The sequence below is a fragment of the Caretta caretta genome, chromosome 11 (genome assembly GCF_965140235.1).
Source record: "Caretta caretta isolate rCarCar2 chromosome 11, rCarCar1.hap1, whole genome shotgun sequence".
Taxonomy (NCBI): domain Eukaryota; kingdom Metazoa; phylum Chordata; order Testudines; family Cheloniidae; genus Caretta; species Caretta caretta.
The window spans coordinates 41,400,130-41,420,808 of record NC_134216.1 but is presented as its reverse complement, the minus strand read 5'-3'; the positions used below and the strand labels follow the sequence as shown (position 1 = coordinate 41,420,808).

General features: G+C 42.1%; 1 protein-coding gene across 7 annotated transcripts in view; it reads right to left on the bottom strand.

Annotated features, from left to right (window-relative positions):
* RAPGEF4 (Rap guanine nucleotide exchange factor 4) overlaps positions 1–20,679 on the bottom strand; it is a 226,435-nt gene that overhangs the window by 147,644 nt on the left and 58,112 nt on the right. Inside the window, exon 1 of one of the 7 annotated variants that reach the window (XM_048869501.2) lies at positions 9,014–9,201. The exons of the other annotated variants lie outside the window; for them this stretch is intronic. The gene's annotated coding sequence lies outside the window, so the exon portion shown is untranslated. Of the gene's footprint in view, positions 1–9,013; positions 9,202–20,679 lie in introns of those variants that run through there. 7 annotated transcript variants of the gene reach the window in all.

Genomic DNA, 20,679 nt, shown 5'->3' with positions numbered 1-20,679 from the left:
GCGAGGCAGATGGTGAGTTGCGGCCCCATCTTAATGAACAATTATTTACTTGCTTTATTGTTGCGTTGTCCTACTTCCTTCCTGCCCCACCTTGTCATAATCTAGACTGAGTATTTTGGGTCAGGGACTGTCTCTGTTTTCTGCATGTCCATGTTTCCGAGCCCAATTGGGTCCCCATCCTTGGCTAGTGCCCCCAGAGACTACTGTTGCATCAATAATAAATGATAGTCATTATGGCCTGAATTCTGCCTTGCTCTTTTGTGTGTGCATGGAGCAGAAGAGGAGAAAAGGCGGCATAAGGAGACTTCCCCACACCTTGTACATGTAAGGGCTGGAAAGTATTGCAGCCCCTGGCTCCCCTAAGAGCAGGGGACTGCTCCCCAACTAGTCCATCAGGCCCATTGCCCAAAAGAGGCAGGGAGAGGGAGAAAGTAGACAAAACCATGCTTCTGCACCCCTCCCCCCCTTGCTGGCTAGCAGAGTTGATTGGCGGCATGAACATGCTGTGCCCCTCAAACCAAGTAGCAGTGCAAACACTCCATTTGTGCAGGAAGGACCTTCAATGCAAGGCCCCCTCAAGAGCCTAAATGGTACAGGTTAGACCTTCATGGACTCAATTTTAAAATGAAATTGTTGATTTTTTTTTGTAGACAGAAATGTATAAGAAATGCTGTGTAACCAAAACATGCTCCACAAATTACAGTCTGAACTTTGATGATGATGATGATCATTATACTTTTTTCACTCTAAACCCTTTTGATCACAGGATATATTGGTGTGGGACATGTGCTCCTTTAAGATTCTGGGCCCTCTTAATTTCACTATAGTCAATGGCAGCATTTCCACTAAGCTCAGTGGGAGCAGGAATGTTCTGTAGACTGTTTGGATGAATAGCACAAATATAAGAAAAATTTAATATGCTAAAGCTAGCATCAATAAGTCACCCTCTGCTCTGAAACTGCAATAAATGTCCATTACCACATGTTTTCTCTCTTTTCTACACAGAACACAAAACTATATTTAGATAACATTCAAGTATTGACTAAAACAGAAAACAGAAATAAAAGCCATGTGCGTGTCTAGCAAAATAGCCACTGTTTACACTCAAACACTCACCATAATAAATAAATAAATGGGCCAGAGTTCAGCTCTGAAGGAAGAAGATGTGCCTCTCATTGATTTATGGGATGCACACATTCATTCCAAGGTCAAAACTGGCCCACAGACAGGCACCTTATTTAAAAAAAAAAAAAAAAAAGATGGTAAACTCCAGTCTCTTGGGTGAAAAAATAAAATCCCTGAAATCTGGAGGGAAAGCAATTAAGCACAGCTTTCTCAATGTGCAAAGCAGCAAATTGTTAGGTAGTGGCTCTAACTGAAGTCCACTTATTTTATGAAACTTTGTAGGAAACCCATAGTGGCAAACATTTGTTTTAAAATCTCATTGTGAAAACAGCTGTATTCCACTTCGGAGAATGCAGCATTGCTGACCCATTAAAAATAATAATCCTGGCAGAAATCTAAACACATTGTAACTGATTACAGAACTAAAAAGGAAGATAAAGCTTTTAATTGTTGTGTTACGTTTTAAAAGTCAGCATAATCTCCCAAAGTTTAAGCAAATGCAGGTCACAGAAAGTAGGATTGCTTTACTTTACTAACAGAACCCTGTTCCATCAGTTTGAACCAGGATTGATTATATTACTGTGATGTCTGCAAAAGGGGAATATTGCAGTGTTTTCTGACTCTCCTCTAAAAGTAGTGCTGTGTATTCACATACTGTACACTGATATTATAGGTCCAACAGGTCACTTCAAAACGAAGTCATGTTCCCCAAAAAATTGTTAAAGTTATCTTTTCTAACCCTAACTCTGGATTGAATGGAGGATGCTACTACATCCTTCATGATTCAGCATGCCTTACATAGCCACAACTCCCTTTGAAATAAAGGGGAATTTTGGGTGGGCAAGGTATGCACAACTGGGTCCTGAGACTCACAGATCTATACCGTATTAGTTATAATACTATGAGGAAATGAATACTATAGGAATAACAGTAAATAAAAGCCAAGTAAAACTGTAAAATCAGAAACCCTACCAGTAACAGTACTGTTTATTTTAGTTTCTTAGAGTCACTTGTGCACACAGCATAGACTGTATGAGGTACAGTACGTCAAATGACAAGAGAACATTACATTCAGCATATGTTTGCCCAGTGAATCTAATCTTTTACAATAGAGGGGTTTTCTACGTTTCAGCTGGGAGATGAGACCCCCCCAGCTCACGAAGGCATTCCTGTGCTAGCTCCGTTTGAGCCTGTGCCTCAATACAGCAGCATGTACCCGGCAGCCCAAGCTGTCTGAGTACTTAGCCATGAGGTCGGGCAGGACTGTACTCAGGGCAGCTAGCTTAAGCAGCCAACTGTACCAGACACATTGCTATTTTTAGGAGGTAGCTCAAACAGAGCTAGTACAAACACATCTACACCCAGAGCCAGATTTAGGGGCAGACAACGCAGGCGACTGCCTGGGGTGCCGGGCTTCGGGGGCACTGGGCTCGGGGGGTTATTTTTGTTATTAGCAACAAAAGAGAAAATGGAATGTTTGAAGTAACATGTTTCAGGTATTCCATGCATGGATTCATTTTTCACTAACCTCCTAGAATGTTCTGGACCTTTGTAGAATTTCCTATGGTATTCAGAAGTTTAACAACTGGAGGGGGAGGGGCGCTGAAGACGCTCCTTCCCTGGGGGGTCATTTGGCCTAGGACCGGCCCTGTCTACATGAGCTGGGAATCAGACCTTCCAGCTCAAATGTAGATATACCCAGACAGCCACCTTCAGGCTCCCCTGATCCAAAAGCCAGAGAGTGAGTGGATCTGTCCCCACCTTATAGTCAGAGCAGCCCTGGGGCTTTTCCAGAAGCCATGGATCAGCCAGGTATAGGGGCTGGCACCCCTTCTGTGTCTTTTGCTCCAGGGGCCAGGAAAGGATAGCATGGGAAGCTGCTACATATAAGCCAGCCAGGGCTCTATGCAGTGTTTTCCCCAGGAATTGAAATTAGGGGGGGTGTTCAAATTTGCAGTGGGGGGTCAGGGCTGATGAAGGGTGAGACTGTAAGGGCACCATAGTAAAAACTGAAAAATGTTTCATGACCATTTTATTAGATTTTAAAATCATCACACAAATTGAAGTTGGCTACTCGAGCCTTCTATGAAGCACTACATCTACATCCTTCTTGGTTTCTTGCTATAATTTTGCACAGCTCTGTTAATGAACTTCTTGAATGCAATGCATTCATCTTTGGTGGCTTCTCGTGTGTCCGGTATTTCCATTCCTTCAATTGATATGCTCATTAGTTCATTCACATGATCAGACAGAAGGCAACTTCTTTCAAAACACAAAATTCTATTCAATGATGAAAAAGAACACTCAACTGTAGCTGTTGTGACTGAGAGTAGCAAGAGATGAATTCCAACTTCTTTCAGCCCAGGAAACATAGCATAAAGATTGGGTCGAGCCACTAGTGAAGATAAAAAAAGAAGTTGAAGTCAAATCTTCATTAATTCGTCGTATGATATTCCACTCTGTGTTCAAATTCTCTATTCTGACCTGAGCAGATGGCAGCCCCATTGCTGGTAGTGCATCACTCCACTCAACTGTCGGTGTTTTATAGGACAGGGATCTCTAAAAGCTACATAGAGGTTGAGTAGAATCTAGAAGTTGCTGTTGTAGATTTTTAAGAATCAACTCTGTGTACTTTTTCAGTTGTCTTAACAAACACTTCTTGTCCTCTTCACTTAAGGATTCAATATAAATGCCTTCATTAGTCTACTTCTGGACTGAAGTCTTTGCTTCTTCCAGTACTTTTTCAGTGGATAGCTCTCTGGTTGATCCAAATGCAGCTTCTATTGATGGACAAAGATCTACCACTGTTGTAGCAGATGCCTGGATGACATTGTTTAATGACTTACATGGTTTCAACAGTAGACTTACAAGAGAGAGAATGGTAATAGTCTTCTCTGAACGTAGTAGCAAAAGTAATCCACCAGCCTCACTACTTAGATCCATCCCATCTTGGTAGATACTTTCCAAAGCCAGTAATAATGATGGAGTAATTTTAAGACAACAGCCAAGGATCGCTCATGAGAAAGCCAGAGGGTTTTCCCAGGTTGGACTAATTTGAACTCCAGTCCCAGTGTATCTTCTACATTTTCCAAGATATTCAGTCTTTTTGGACTCTTGCTGAAAAAAGAATATAATGAAGACATTAAATGTATAGCTTTTTTAATGTCTTTTGAAGAGTCTATAGCTCGTACTAGCGCTAGTTGGAATAGATGACCTCTGCAGTCTGTATAGGAGAGATTAGGGTTGCACTTTTCTCTGAGGAAAGCTTGTGCTCCACCATGTCTTCCACAGAAGTTTGCAGCTCCATCAAATGCACAAGCAGCCATCTCTTTGGGGTCCAACTGACAAGCATTTAACTCTTCTAAGATGTGGGTTGTCACAGATGCAGCCAATCTGTCTTATATAACTTGAACATCTAGAAATGCATCTACTGGCCTACTACTGACATCAAGATAACGTACACAATGACTTAATACTTGATGCCCATTTGCATTGGTGCATTCATCAGCCATATATGCAAATTTTTTGAATGTGGTGAGAGAGTTCTTCACTTTTTCAACTGTTGAGTCTTTTATTGTTGCAGCACGTGTGTCTAGCCAGTCAGTTGAGTTTCTTGCAGAAAAGTAGTGAGCATTTGCTGGTCTTGTTTGGAACCAGTGTTCAACTTCAGGATGAACAAGTGACATTGCACTTAACATTGGCCTCCAGTTTGTAGTGTGTGGTATCTCTTGCTTAAATAGTAAGTATGATGCCACGGCCATGTTTGTTCACATGAACTCTGTTGTGTCTCCAGCATTCTTAACAGCCTCATTAACACTCACCAGTGTTGTCCTTGGTCGGTGGAGACTCAGAGTTCAGAGGTGCTTTCACATGAGTTCACCTCCCAGGTGGGGGGCAAGAAGGTACCTTGTTCGTTCTGCCAACTGCTCACTGTCCACTCTGGCCACTGTTGTTCATTGTGCCACCGTTCACTCCATCGCTCTGTTGCCAATGGCCCTGCACCATCACCTTCTGCTGCCACCTGCCACTGTGACCTCTCCGAGTTGGTCTCTTGAGCTTCCACCCAGCTCTCAGTAATTTCAGCTGAGCTCTCAATGGGGGAACCTCACTGCTAGTGCAGACTAGGCCATCTCTTCCACAGAAACACTGTCCCCACAGCAGGTCTAAGCACTTAGACCTAATTATCAGTGATTTCAGCTGTAGTGGTCACTTAACAAAACAAAAGACCATCTATGGAGCCTAATCAGCTCTGTTTTTAAACAGTGGAGAGGGACAGGTCAAATAGTACTTGTGACTCAGGCAGACCATCAAGCAAAACACCTGTCCCCACCCCTTCTCTTGATGCCCTATATCAGCAGAGGTTAAGTACAGTTCTACTGCCCTTAACTCATACCATAAGATTAACAATATTTCTTTACCCCTGCATTTAAGTGATTTGTAACCCAACCCCAGCCAAAATCTATCACTTGGGTAACACAGCTCTATTTGCTGGATACCTAGGTAGATTAGGTGTGAATGTAAATACAATCTGGTCCTCAAGCCTTTCCCCCCAGCCCCCAGCTGATCACTAGCTCTCAGGGAGAGCTCATTTAGACTTCGCTTACCAATCATAATTTGAAATTATTAGGTTGGCCAACATCACCAAAAGGAATGCATTGACATTGTCATAAAAAAAACAACAGCTGTATAAGGAAGCTAGTCTATGTTCATAGTTCTCAAATCTATTATACTTTTTCAGATACACGTATTTATCATACACTTTATATGGTTTTAAAGTGTGTGTTAATGTTTCAATTTCAATTCAAATTTCCAAACAGTCACTAAATTGGCAACACTGCATGTAACTAGTTCACAAAACTGCGGGGGGGGGAGAGTTGTTGGAAAAATTCGGGGGTGGGGGGTGTGGGGAAATCCCTGGCTCTATGCCGTCTAGGGATGCCCCTTGGCAGGGGGATTCTTCAGACAGCAATTTAAGCCAGTTTTACAATTGGCTCTGTGTTGCTGGAGCAACGCAAAACAGCCCGAGTAGAGGTCAGGATCTGCCTAATAATGCTCTATACCTGTATGTTATATACACATATGCGTACACATATTATATGATACTTTAATGTTCAGCAACATTCCAAACCACAAGGAAAGGCAGCTACTAACATAAAATGGTCAGACTTCACAGACATGCAGATTTTGTACAAACTCCATTTTGAAAATTGAATAAGCATCTCAGAACTAAGAATTGTCTTTTTTAAGTAGTGGGAAGGATAGATCCTCTTGGGGACTTGAAACTTGACCTGAGAGTCCACAAGACTGGTCACACCAGTGTTGTGGCTGATCTCTTGTTCATTTGTTAGGCAATCCTTGGCTTAATTTTGTAGCTCATAGAGAAATGGGTAACTCAGGGGATGGATGGAATAACTAAGGGGATTGGTAATGGGATAATACTGACTTAATACTAACTGGCCTACGTGAAATGTGTCCTTCTCAGGCCATTCCCAACAAGAAGGAACTGTATGCACATTATTAAAACACCATCACCATCATTAACTGGCACTGTTCTGACAGTGTCAACAGAAGGCCAAATTGGCCATACTGTGAATGAGTAACAGCATGGACCCTTGTTTGCTTCCGAGGAACAGCTACCAGCTTTCTACAGCTAGTTGGAAAATAAATATTTCCCCACAAATTTTTTTTCACGACTTTTCGGTGAAAAATTTATCAAAATATTGCCATTCAGAAAAATCACCATCCTGCCTTATTCTCCTACTCTCCTCAATAAGCCAGGCTACCTGATCAAACTGTATCCTCTATGATGCTCTAGTTTCAATTTTCAGGTGTTAAGTTTTTCAACAACAACAAATTCCAAAGAAAGCGGACACTGTTCACAAAAAAATAATTTACCGGTAATCTAATTTTCCATTCAAGAACAGAAAATTTTCAACCAGCCCTAGTTCTGTCCCTTACTTGACAAAAGCAGTCTAACTCATTATAATATATTTTATGTTATGCCACAGATTTATATGGCAGTTCAAAGAAGAAATAAAAATAGAGGACTGCCCCATAGAGTTATAAATTTAATACCTCAATTAGAGCATCAGAATGACAGTGAAAAGGGATTAAGGCAATTGATGAGCGCTCTCAATCTCTCTCACACACTCTCTCTCTCTCTCTCACTCACACACACACACACACTTTTAAAAGCCAATTTTCTAACTTGAAGCATACCTCGTTCGACATTCGCCCCAGTTGGCCATTTACTCTCCTGGGAAGGAGAACAGGCTACCACCATGTTATAGCACATCACTTTCCCCTTGTCCATTCTAGTTTTAATAAATATGGGGAAAATATCAAAAGCAGCTCCTTCACTCTGCTTAATGCTTCGCCCAAAGCAAGACAGAGAAAACGGGAGGCTAAAATGCAGTTGCTGAAAGTGAACAGGGCAACAGCTTCACAACCATCCACAACATTTCCAATTGCTTCAGAGAGAAGCCAATATTAGAAAATATACATTTAGGCTCTGTTTCTAAGCTTCCTTTGTTTATTATATTTGGCAACACTCATATCATTATAAAATAAACGGACACTCATGTATTTTTAGATAACTCCAGGCTTACTTCATCAACAGTTCCAAAAATTAGGAAGCATATGTCTGCAGAATCAAAGGCATAGAATATATTGTAGCTGGGTGAAGGTTTGTTTTTTTACTAAATAATAGAAACAGTAGTCCCAGTTTTATATTAAAAAGAATAATGCACTTATTTAAAAAGAACTGCCTTCCACAGAAGCCCAGAAAAGCGTGAGTTTCCCCTCAGGTCTGCTTTTTACACTCCATACATTAGCTTTCCTGAACTGCTACCCCACTGTAAAGGAATATTTCAATACATCATTCAAACTGGTTTCTTAAATACATTTCAAAAATTTTCCCACCCTTGGGGCACACAGCAAAGTCATCTGTAGACTTTCCCTCATCTTTCTCTGAAATAGTAAGAGAAACTGTGAGTTTACATTTCTGTACCTTTTTAAGTTCATACTTCTATCTTTGAACAAAAGCACCTCCTCAATATCTGAACAGTAAAATTCGTTCTTCCCTTTTCACTTGCCTATGCATTATTTAAGAATGCTGCTCTGAATTCTAGCATTAGGGTTTTCCTTGGAGCAACAATCAACAACAGTTTTTTAGTCTGGTACAGCAGGAAATATAGGATATCCAGGATAGTTTCACATATTTGTTTGCTATGTTCATCCTCAACAATTAAATATGATAATCCAATTTGGTGAAAAATAAACTGAAATCAGATCTGCTGCAAAAACTTTTTAAACGTAATTTTCAGCCTAGCAATCAATGCTTATTCAGTTTCCATGTCATCTCTGTCTTCTCGCTTTGCAGATGCTCAAGTGATGTTAAATTAAACAATTGCACAAAATTTAAGAACTGCAGGAAAATTACCATCCACACTTAATTCTGGAATACAAAAAGGTCCTTAGAAAACACCCTTCAACGATTATTTTTCCTTATAGCAAAAATAAAACAATACAAAGACTCTCACAGTAAAAGTAGAATACATTTGAGACATTCTTCTTGCATCTTACGTCATTTCAAAATATAAGACTACAACGGTGAAAATGAGGTACCCCTAAAATATATTGAAAGACTGAGCTGCTAATGAAAAATGTCTAACCTCTAAGTGAGCTGTGTATTGAAACAGACAGCAACACTAAAGTATGTATCATTTACAGACACACACAACATCAAACTATTATCTAGTTAATACTATACTTTACTCCAGGACATTTACTTTAAATTTGTGTAAACTGAAAACACAGGCTTGTAAACCACAGGCTCAAATCTGTAATTATAACACAAAGAAGAAGAAAAAAGAAATCTTAAACTTACAATGATGAGTTATCATAAATCCAGCACAGCAAGTAGCCCTAAGGGTACATTTTAGATTTTTTATCCATGCTCTGTTCTCTCTGATGTGACTATTTGGGCACATGGTCAAGTTGCTATCAGCTTCTCTCTTAGTGCTGTATGAGAGCTGTGCTGATTTATCTAGTCTTTCTGCAGCAGATTAGCACTAATGTTTCTGCTTCTGCATCCTACCTTTCTTTAACAGTAGGCGCTGCGTTATCATTGGCAATCCAAATTAAAGAGCCAGTAAATGTAGCCCGGAATTTTTTCTTTCCTGTGAAACAACTGTTATGCAGTTAGTCTCACACAAGAATACCACTGTTTAATCTACTGACCCTCCTTTTCAATATCCCTGCTGAGAATGGTAGTCAGAGACACAGAAGGGTGGGTCCAATAAGACTGCTGTAGTCCAAAGGTCTTTTTATGATTTATTCTATTACAAAGAATATACTCTTGTGCAGATGGCCCCAAACAACGGACAGCTGTAATACAGATATTCTTCAGCCGGCAACATAGGATTTTCACTATTTGTAACACAATATGTACAAATACAGTGAAATCTAGTTTATTCAAAGAACATGGCCAACATGAAATTTAGACAAACAAGGTTTTTTAAAATACCAAGGATGCTGGGGAGACATGAACTCATGTGAATAAGGAAGATTTCACTATATTACAATATATGTGCTTGTTATAAACTCTCTTTCCTCTTGCTCCTTTTTTGTTTCTAAAATGATATTTTTAAAACATTTGCCCCCTCATTTTTTCTCATGTTGTCCGTAGATTAGGAATATTTTACACTGTAGAACTGATGAAATCAGCATACTTCGCTATAAAATGGTGTAAGAACAAACTGAATGACCGGTTTTGTCTTTCCAGTAAACCAGTAGTATTTTATCAGTAAAATGCCATTTTTAATTCATGACGTTTTCAGTTCAAGCCACCCTGAGATACAATAGTTTAAATTTTCATAAAGACTTTTAAAAATATTAGGAAAAAAGTAAATGTCTGAGAATATTTATTCATGGAAATTTTGAACATCCTGACAAGTTTGCTCATATCACTGCTCTTCCTAGATGGTTTCCCCTCTTGAATACAGAAAAAGATTAGTATTCCTCTCTGCCCTTAAGAAACAAACATGGTTCTTGAATATTATTAAATAAGCATCCAATTCATGCCACTTAAACACTAGGAATATCTGAGAAGCAGACAAGATTCTTGGAGCCCTGATCTCTGATTATTACCGGCATTAACTTTAAATACAAGTTACACGGAGCATTCTAGGCAAAGCATGAAATCACCAAAAAAAGATTTACTATTCTTTTACTATTTTATAATAAGCCCTAAAACAAAACATAAAAAGCTGCTATTTTAGTTCACTTATTTAAATAATAATAGCAATTAAAAATGCAGCACCTTTCATCTTCTCAAAGTGCTTTACAGATTTTATATATACACAAGAATTTCTTCACAACCAATGAAGCGTAGCTGATGGATGCAGCAATGGTTAAAAAGCATGCAGCAACACTAAACAACACTTTAGGACAGGAAACAAAGAAGAATGCTATATCCAACTCAAACTGACGGAGGAATTTTAAGCAGGCACAATGCAGTTACCCAAATTGGGATTTGTCCTGGACAGATAGATAAACACTTCTACCCTTGTTGCAAAAACGTATGGTAGAATTTTTAATGGCCACAAATAAATAGGCCCTCCCTCTTTGAAAGATGGTATCCTTCAGCTACAAGAGCACCCAGACTCAATAGGGCACTAAGTTAATATTAATTCAAAAGAATCACCAATACCACGCCTTTCAGCACTTAAGAACTCATTGGAAGTTCTTCCATACAAGTATTGTGCAATACTAAAAACAGAGTCCAGTTACTATTGCATTGCAGTGGTACATTAAGTCCAAATTATATCCATAGTTATTCAAGTGCACAAATACAGTACAGCACTTGCAGACCCTTTGGGATGAAATTGTTATACAAATAATACATCTTTACCTATCAGAAGTGTGGTCCTTTAGGGTATCTCTACACTATAGCTGGGGAGTGTGATTTCCAGCTCAGGTATGCGTACTAGTGTGTTAAAAAGAGAAGAATAGCTGCAGTTAATCCAAGCCATGGCTCATGCTGCCATGGCCACCCTGCTATTTTTAGTATGATACTTGAGCAGAGCTAGTGCATGTAACTCTACCCGAGCTGGGAATTACACCTTCCAGCTGAAGTGCAGACATCACCTTAGAAAATTAGATTGACCCAGCCATGTCACTCAGGAAGGAGAAAAATCCAACCCCCCTAACAATGTAGTTAAGCCAACGTAAGTCCCCATGTAGACAACACTAGATCCTACCTATCACTTCTTTGGGAAGTTGTCATAAATATAAAGGGAAGGGTAAACACCTTTAAAATCCCTCCTGGCCAGAGGAAAAACCCTTTCACCTGTAAACGGTTAAGAAGCTAGGATAACCTCGCTGGCACCTGACCACAATGACCGATGAGGAGACAAGATACTTTAAAAGCTGGAAGCGGGGAGAAACAAAGGGTCCGGGTCTGTCTGTGTGATGCTTTTTCCGGGGACAGAACAGGAATGGAGTCTTAGAATTTAGTAAGTAATCTAGCTAGATATGCATTAGATTATGATTTCTTTAAATGGCAGAGAAAATAAGCTGTGCTGAATGGAATGGATATTCCTGTTTTTGTGTCTTTTTGTAACTTAAGGTTTTGCCTAGAGGGATTCTCTATGTTTTGAATCTAATTACCCTGTAAGGTATTTACCATCCTGATTTTACAAAGGTGATTCTTTTTTCCTTTTTCTTCTATTAAAATTCTTCTTTTAAGAAACTGAATGCTTTTTTCATTGTTCTTAAGATCCAAGGGTTTGGGTCTGTGATCACCTATGCAGATTAGTGAGGATTCTGATCAAACCTTCCCCAGGAAAGGGGGTGCAAGGTTTTGGTGAGGATACTGGGGGGGAAAGACGTTTCCAAACGAACTCTTTCCCAATAATAAATACCGGTTAGACGTTTGGTGGTGGCAGCGAAAGTCCAAGGGCAAAAGCTAAAATAGTTTGTACCTTGGGGAAGTTTTAACCTAAGCTGGTAAAAGTAAGCTTAGGGGGTTTTCATGCAGGTCCCCACATCTGTACCTTAGAGTTCAGAGTGGGGAAGGAACCTTGAAATGGTGGCAGAGCAGTGGGATTAACTTGAAATCATTTTGAGATCAATTTGAGATTTTTTTGAACCAGAAGCACAGATTTGAAAAGGAAATTTTCTTTTCCTTTGGGCTGCTGAAAAGCAGGGTTTTGGCTGAAAGCAGTTAGGTTTTTTTTCTGTTTTGGGGCCAGAGCAGAGACAAAAGGGAATTGTCTTTTGTGAGCTAGAGTTTTCTCTACCTAAAGGCAGGGTAGTTAACCTTCTGCAGGGAAATTCACCAGTCTTCACAGACCTGAAGTTGTTTTTACCTAAGAGCAACTAGAGGGGTTTTCTGCCTATTTGCCTGGAGACAAAGGTGTTAGGGAGTTTTGTGGGGGGGGTTTTGGATTTTTTTTGTTTGTTGGGTTTTTTTTCTTCTGTAGGCTGACAATCACGATCAGAAAATATAGTATCATATTACAGCACAGCAAAATTTTACAAGCCAAGTTTTTTTTGTTTGTTTTATTTCTAACTCTCAGGTTAAAAACAGAGAGGTAAAGATGACAGAAACCAAGACACAACACAAACTGGAGTTAGCCAGACTGGAGGCAGCAAAGAGGCAGAAAAAGCCCTAGAAGCTGCCCACAGGAGAGAAATGGAGGGAAAGGAAAAAGAAATGGAGGCAAGGGCCAAAGAACTGGAGGAGAAGGAAAAAGAGAGGAAGCATGCACTGGAGATGGAGAAGGCAAAGGCTCAGCAGAATATATCAACAAACCCTAGCAATCCTTCTCCAGGTACCACTTCCCATCCCAGAAAATTCCCCACCTACAAGACAGGCGATGATACCGAGGCCTTCTTAGAAAACTTCGAAAGGGCCTGCCTTGGGTACAGCATCTCTACAGACCAATACATGGTAGAGCTGTGGTCGTAGCTCAGTGGACCCAGCTGAGGTAGCGGCTGAAATGCCTAAGGAACACATGAACCAGTATGAACTGTTTAAAACCAAGGTGAAAGTCAGAATGGGGCTAACACCCGAGTATTCCCATCGGCGATTCAGAGCCCTAAGGTGGAAACCAGACGTGTCATTTACCCGACATGCCTACCACATTGTGAAACATTGGGATGCCTGGATATCAGGAGCAAGTTGTTAGATCTCCAGAAGATTTGCTCTTCCTAATGCAAATGGAGCAATTCTTAGAGGGTGTTCCTGAGGAAATGGAAAGATACATCCTAGATGGGAAGCCCAAAACTGTAATCAAGGCAGGGGAGATTGGAGCCAAAGGGGTGGAGGTGGCAGAAAAGAAAAAAACTGATCGCAGTTGGAGCGGATACCAGAAGGGACAACCTCAGACCACCCCCTATTACCGGAGGCCGCCCAAGGCCTCAACTACCCCCCAAGGAACCCTCCAGACACCTTATCGTCCCGCCACACCGTTCTCCAGCAACCCACCTCGCTCCAGTGACCCGTCAGCTGGACGATGTTTTAAATGTAACGAGTCGGGGCATGTAAAGGCCAACTGCCCCAAGAACCCCAACAGATTACAGTTCATTGCACCGGAATCACACCAGAGGTCCGCAGGCCCAGATACCTCCCAGATACCCTTGGAGTGGAGGGAAACTGTGAGTGCGGGCGGGAAGAAGGTCACCGGGTGGAGGGACACCGGAGCACAAGTCTCAGCTATCCATGATTACTTAGTGGACCCCAATTTAATCAACCCAGAGATCCAAGTGAAGATTCAACCCTTCAAGTCCAACTCTTTCAATTTGCCTACAGCCAAGTTGCCTGTCCAGTACCAGGGCTGGTCAGGAACGTGGACTTTTGCAGTCTATGATGATTATCCCATCCCCATGCTGTTGGGGGAAGACTTGGCCAATCATGTGAAGAAGGCCAAGAGGGTGGGAATGGTCACCCGCAGCCAGGCTAAACAAGCCGTGACACCTAGCTCTGTTCTGGAAACTTCTATCAGGACCCGGTCAGAGGTGATGGACCCGGACCCTAGGCCAATGTCTGCAACAGCAGTAGTGGATCCGGTCCCAGAGATCCAGACGGAACCAGTCCCAGAACCGGAACCAGCGGAACAACCAGCACCAGACCCATTGCCAGCACTGAATCCAGTACTTGCAACCCCAACACCAGAGGGCCCCACCGAACCTGAACCGGCAGCAGCCGATAACTCTACACAAGAGGCTCAGCCGGAGCCTGAACCCCAACATAGTGCACCAGCGGAGAGCGGTTCACAGTCAACGGAAACAGCCCCATCCCCTACATCGCTTCCAGTGGGACCAAGTATAGGTCCACAATCCAATGAGGAACTGATGTCTCCAGCATCAGGGGAACAGTTCCAGACCAAACTGGAAGCAGATGAAAGCCTCCAGAAAGCTTGGAGGCAGCACGGAGCAACCCACCGCCTCTCAGCTCTTCTAATCGATCCAGGTTTGTTGTAGAAAGAGGACTTTTATACAAGGAAACTCTTTCTGGTGGACACCCGGAAGACTGGCATCCTCAGAGACAGTTGGTAGTTCCAACTAAGTACCGGGTCAAGCTCTTGAGCTTAGCCCACGATCATCCTAGTGGCCACGCTGTGGTGAACAGGACCAAAGACCATTTGGGGAGGTCATTCCACTGGGGGGGAATGGGCAACGATGTTTCTACCTATGTCCGGTCTTGTGAGGTATGCCAAAAAGTGGGAAAACCCCAAGACCAGGTCAAAGCCCCTCTCCAGCCACTCCCCATCATTGAAGTTCCATTTCAGCGAGTAGCTGTGGATATTCTGGGTCCTTTTCCGAAAAAGACACCCAGAGGAAAGCAGTACATACTGACTTTCATGGATTTTGCCACCCGATGGCCGGAAGCAGTAGCCCTAAGCAACACCAGGGCTAAAAGTGTGTGCCAGGCACTAGCAGACATTTTTGCCAGGGCAGGTTGGCCCTCCAACATCCTCACAGATGCAGGAACTAATTTCCTGGCAGGAACTATGGAAAGCCTTTGGGAAGCTCATGGGGTAAATCACTTGGTCGCCACTCCTTACCACCATCAAACAAATGGCATGGTGGAGAAGTTTAATTGAACTTTGGGGGCCATGATACGTAAATTTGTAAATGAGCACTCCAATGATTGGGACTTAGTGTTGCAGCAGTTGCTCTTTGTCTACAAAGCTGTACCACATTCCAGGTTAGGGTTTTCACCATTTTGAACTTGTATATGGCCGCGAGGTTAAGGGGCCATTACAGTTGGTGAAGTAGCAATGGGAGGGATTTACACCTTCTCCAGGAACTAACATTCTGGACTTTGTAACCAACCTACAAAACACCCTCCAAACCTCTCTAGCCCTTGCTAAAGAAAACCTACAGGATGCTCAAAAAGAGCAAAAAGCCTGGTATGATAAACATGCCAGAGAGCATTCCTTCAAAGTAGGAAACCAGGTCATGGTCTTAAAGGCGCTCCAGGCCCATAAAATGGAAGCATCGTGGGAAGGGCCATTCATGGTCCAGGAGCACCTGGGAGCTGTTAATTATCTCATAGCATTCCCCACCTCCAACCGAAAGCCTAAGGTATACCATATTAATTCTCTAAAGCCCTTTTATTCCAGAGAATTAAAGGTTGGTCAGTTTACAGCCCGGGAAGAAGATGATGCTGAGTGGCCTGAAGGTGTCTACTACGAAGGGAAAAGTGCTGGTGGCGTGGAAGAGGTGAACCTCTCCATGACCCTTGGGCGTATGCAGCGACAGCAGATCGGAGCTGTGCACTAGCTACACGCAGACGTTCTCAGCCACCCCAGGACTGACTGAACGGGCATACCACTCCATTGACACTGGTAATGCTCACCCAATTAAAGTCCAACCTTACCGGGTGTCTCCTCAAGCTAAAACTGCTATAGAACGGGAGATCCAGGATATGTTACAGATGAGTGTAATCCACCCCTCTGGCAGTGCATGGGCATCTCCAGTGGTTCTAGTTTCCAAACCAGAGGGGGAGATACGTTTTTGCGTGAACTACCGTAAGCTAAATGCTGTAACTCGTTCAGACAACTATCCAACGCCACGCACAGATGAACTATTAGAGAAACTGGGACGGGCACAGTTCATCTCTACCTTGGACTTAACCAAGGGGTACTGGCAGGTACCGCTAGATGAATCCGCCAATGAAAGGTCAGCCTTCACCACACATATTGGGCTGTATGAATTTAATGTACTCCCTTTCGGGCTGCGGAATGCACCCACCACCTTCCAAAGACTTGTAGATGGTCTCCTAGTGGGATTAGGAGAATATGCAGTCGCCTACCTTGACGATGTCGCCATATTTTCGGATTCCTGGGCAGAACACCTGGAACATCTACAAAAAGTCTTTGAGCGCATAAGGGAGGCAGGACTAACTGTTAAGGCTAAGAAGTGTCAAATAGGCCTAAACAGAGTGACTTACCTTGGACACCAGGTGGGTCGAGGAACTATCAACCCCCTACAGGCCAAAGTGGATGCTACCCAAAAGTGGCCTGTCCCAAGGTCAAAGAAACAGGTTCAATCCTTCTTAGGCTTGGCCGGTTATTACAGGCGATTTGTACCGCAATACAGCCAAATCGCCACCCCACTGACAGACCTAACCAAAAAGAAACAGCCAAATGCTGTTCAGTGGAGCGAAGAGTGTCAGAAGGCCTTTTACCAGCTTAAAGCGACACGCATGTCTGACCCTGTACTAAGGGCCCCAGACTTTGACAAACCGTTCCTAGTAACCACCGATGCGTCCGACTGCCGCTGCCACCAAGGCAAGGTTCCTTCCCCACTCTGAACTCTAGGGTACAGATGTGGGGACCTGCATGAAAACCTCCTAAGCTTACTTTTACCAGCTTAGGTTAAAACTTCCCCAAGGTACAAACTATTTTAGCTTTTGCCCTTGGACTTTCGCTGCCACCACCAAATGTCTAACCGGGTTTATTTTATTAGGAAAGAGCCCGTTTGGAAACATCTTTCCCCCCAAAATCCTCACCAAAACCTTGCACCTCCCTTCCTGGGGAAGGTTTGATAAAAATCCTCACTAATCTGCATAGGTGATCACAGACCCAAACCCTTGGATCTTAAGAACAATGAAAAAAGCATTCAGTTTCTTAAAAGAAGAATTTTAATAGAAGAAAAAGGAAAAAAGAATCACCTTTGTAAAATCAGGATGGTAAATACCTTACAGGGTAATTAGATTCAAAACATAGAGAATCCCTCTAGGCAAAACCTTAAGTTACAAAAAGACACAAAAACAGGAATATCCATTCCATTCAGCACAGCTTATTTTCTCTGCCATTTAAAGAAATCATAATCTAACGCATATCTAGTTAGATTACGTACTAAGTTCTAAGACTCCATTCCTGTTCTGTCCCCGGAAAAAGCATCACACAGACAGACCCAGACCCTTTGTTTCTCCCCGCTTCCAGCTTTTAAAGTATCTTGTCTCCTCATCGGTCATTGTGGTCAGGTGCCAGCGAGGTTATCCTAGCTTCTTAACCGTTTACAGGTGAAAGGGTTTTTCCTCTGGCCAGCAGGGATTTTAAAGGTGTTTACCCTTCCCTTTATATTTATGACAGAAGTAGATTACCTACACCAACTGGGGAACCTCTCCTGTTAGGGGTAGACAGTGTTTACACAGAAGTGCTACAGCTGTAGCATTTCAAGTTTACACAAGTCCTTACGTTTTGTCTAGACTAGACTTTCTCGTCCTGTTGTAATGAGTGAATCTGAATAAACTGGCTGTCAATTAACTAACTCCTTTGTAAATGTTAATCTAGATACTTCTGGAATAAATATTTGTGGGGAAAATATCTACAAAGGTGTTAGTTAATTTGAGCTAATTGACACTCCGTTAACTCAAATTACTACAGGACCACAAACTAATTTAGACAAAGCTTTCAGGCACATCTATATTAGAAATTTATGCAGGTATTGCACTGTGGGTAGGGATATATGCAGCCATACACCTTAGTGTAAATGCAATTATACTGGTATAACAGTGTAATTGCCAGCACAGATTATTTCATTCACTGAACCAATATACACTGTACCAACAAAAGCACTTTTTTGTTAGTATAAACTGTGACTACATGAGAAGGGTTTGCTGCTATAGCTATACTGGCAAAATTTTCTAGTGTAGACTAGGCCTTAGATAGGCTGGTGTGGCACCTAAGGAAGTTTGCATGATTTACTACACCTCTACCCAATTGCTGACCAAATAATGGTACCTCTTAGCTTAATTCTTCTTTAGCTTAAAAATGAATTTAGTGTTTGTGATTTATACTGGATTTACTGCCTTGGAGCTTGAGCATTCTACCTAACCACAGTACTAGGACAGCACAGAAAACTGTTGTGTAGGCTTTCTGATACTGACCTATCTATGTGTCCCAAAACAGGTCTGGAGAAATCACCACTTGGGATGAGAAGGTAGATAAGGCTCCAGGTCCATCAGGTCCTTGGTTTAATACTGCCGACAAAAGTGCCAATTACTGACAATTATGGTGATGTGGACACCATTTCATTAGAAGTGGACTGAGACCACAATCTATATTTCATATAGGCCTTGTCTTCATTAGGAAACATGGTGCGTTAAACAACACATGTTGAAATCGTAGTGTAGACATGGCAAGTTTTAACATGTGTGAGCTGGTGGAGGTAAATCCTAGGCTTCCCACTAGGTTTATCTCAACAAGCTAACATGCATTTAAACGACAACTGTCTTGTCTACCTTAGGTTTTCAACATGTTAAATACACACCTTTTTTGTACAATAGACATGGCCATAATGTAGATCGTAGACTAGGTATCAGATTGACTCAGTCCAAACATGTATCCCCCTTGTGGCCTTGTGTGCTGCTGCAGTTGCCTGCCTCAGTTTCCCTTCAGGTTCATGGAAATAATCCACTCAAAGCCAAAAGTCTTTAAAATAATATTCCTCTCTCTTGGGGCAGGTCTTCACTACCCGCCAGATCGGCAGGTAGTGATCGATCTATCGGGGATCGATTTATTGAGTCTCAACTAGATGCGATAAATCGATCCCCAAATGCACTCCCCATCGACTCCAGAACTCCAGCTCGCGAGAGGCGGAAGCGGAATCGATGGGGGAGCGGCAGCGGTCGACTTGCCGCCGTCCTCACAGCCAGGTAAGTCAACCTAAGATACGCCGACTTCAGCTACGCTGTTCGCATAGTTGAAGTAGCGTATCTTAGATCAGCCTCCCCCCTAGTGGAGACCAGGGCTTGGAGTCTAATTTATTCTATATAGTCCAGCTCCCAAAAGAGACATTCTTTCACTCAACCCTAGGTTCAGGATTGCCACAGCCCTCCTTTTGGGACTTTGTTGTGGCAGAGTCCTCCGCTCAGAGAGCTCTTCCTGACAGAATGTGGAGACTCTTTTTGAGACACCACTCACTCCCCATTCATTACTTGACAACTCCCTTGACCCTTCCAAGGTGGTTCTAATTACAGTAGAACCTCAGAATTACCAATGCCTCAGGAATGGAGATTGTTCATAACTCTGAAATGTTCCTAACTCTGAACATAATGTTATGGTTGTTCTCTCAAAAGTTTACAACTGAACATTGATTTAATACAGCTTTGCAACTTTACTATCCAGAAGAAAATGCAGCTTTTAACCATCTTAATTAAAATGAAACAAGCACAGAAAGTTTCCTTACTTTGTCAAATATTTTTTTAAAAAACTTTCCCTTTATATTTTGAGTAGTTTAAGTTTAACATAGTATTGTACTGTGTTTGCTCCCGCCCCCACTTTTTTTGGGGGTCTCTACTACTGCCTGTATGCATATTTCCGATTCCAAATGAGGTGTGTGGTTGACTGGTCAGTTCGTAACTCTGGTGTTTTACTCTAAGGTTCTACTGTACCCCCAAACACCTGTCTGAGCCAGTTGGGAGAACTGGAGTCTTGCTCAGTCCACTCTACAAGGTTCCTTTAAAGGAACAATGGCCTGGTCTTCCTATATCATCCCCATCCCAGACATTAACTATTCCTTGAGACCATCTTCCTCTCACACAGTGTACGTTTTGGTTATTCTTTCAGCTTTCATTCACCTTCCTCAGACACCTGGAATTAGGTAACTGGCCTCTCTAACCACCTCCTCTGGCCTTAAAGTCCCAGGATCCCATTACACACTCCAGCATACATTGAAGCGAACTGACTACATGTAATAAAATGTGCATCACATTACTACTGCTTTGAGCCATCTGATCTCCAGTTTGCTTAATTCCTACTTATTTATTAAAAATTATCTTTGAAGGCTTTAATCTTTTACTTAAACATTGGTTTGGATAAAGAAATTTTGTTCCACATACGTACACCAAGGGCAGAAAGAAAGACCAGCGCATCACCATTTTCTCCAGAAAGAGTCATCTGTCCTTTCTAAGCCCCAGTGATTTGCATAAGTGTCACACATAAGCTATGCAAATGTATAGTTCAAACATGTATATGGATTATATGTACATTTACAGGAAATTACTAAAAGGAATTTTGAGTGTAAAGTCAAACA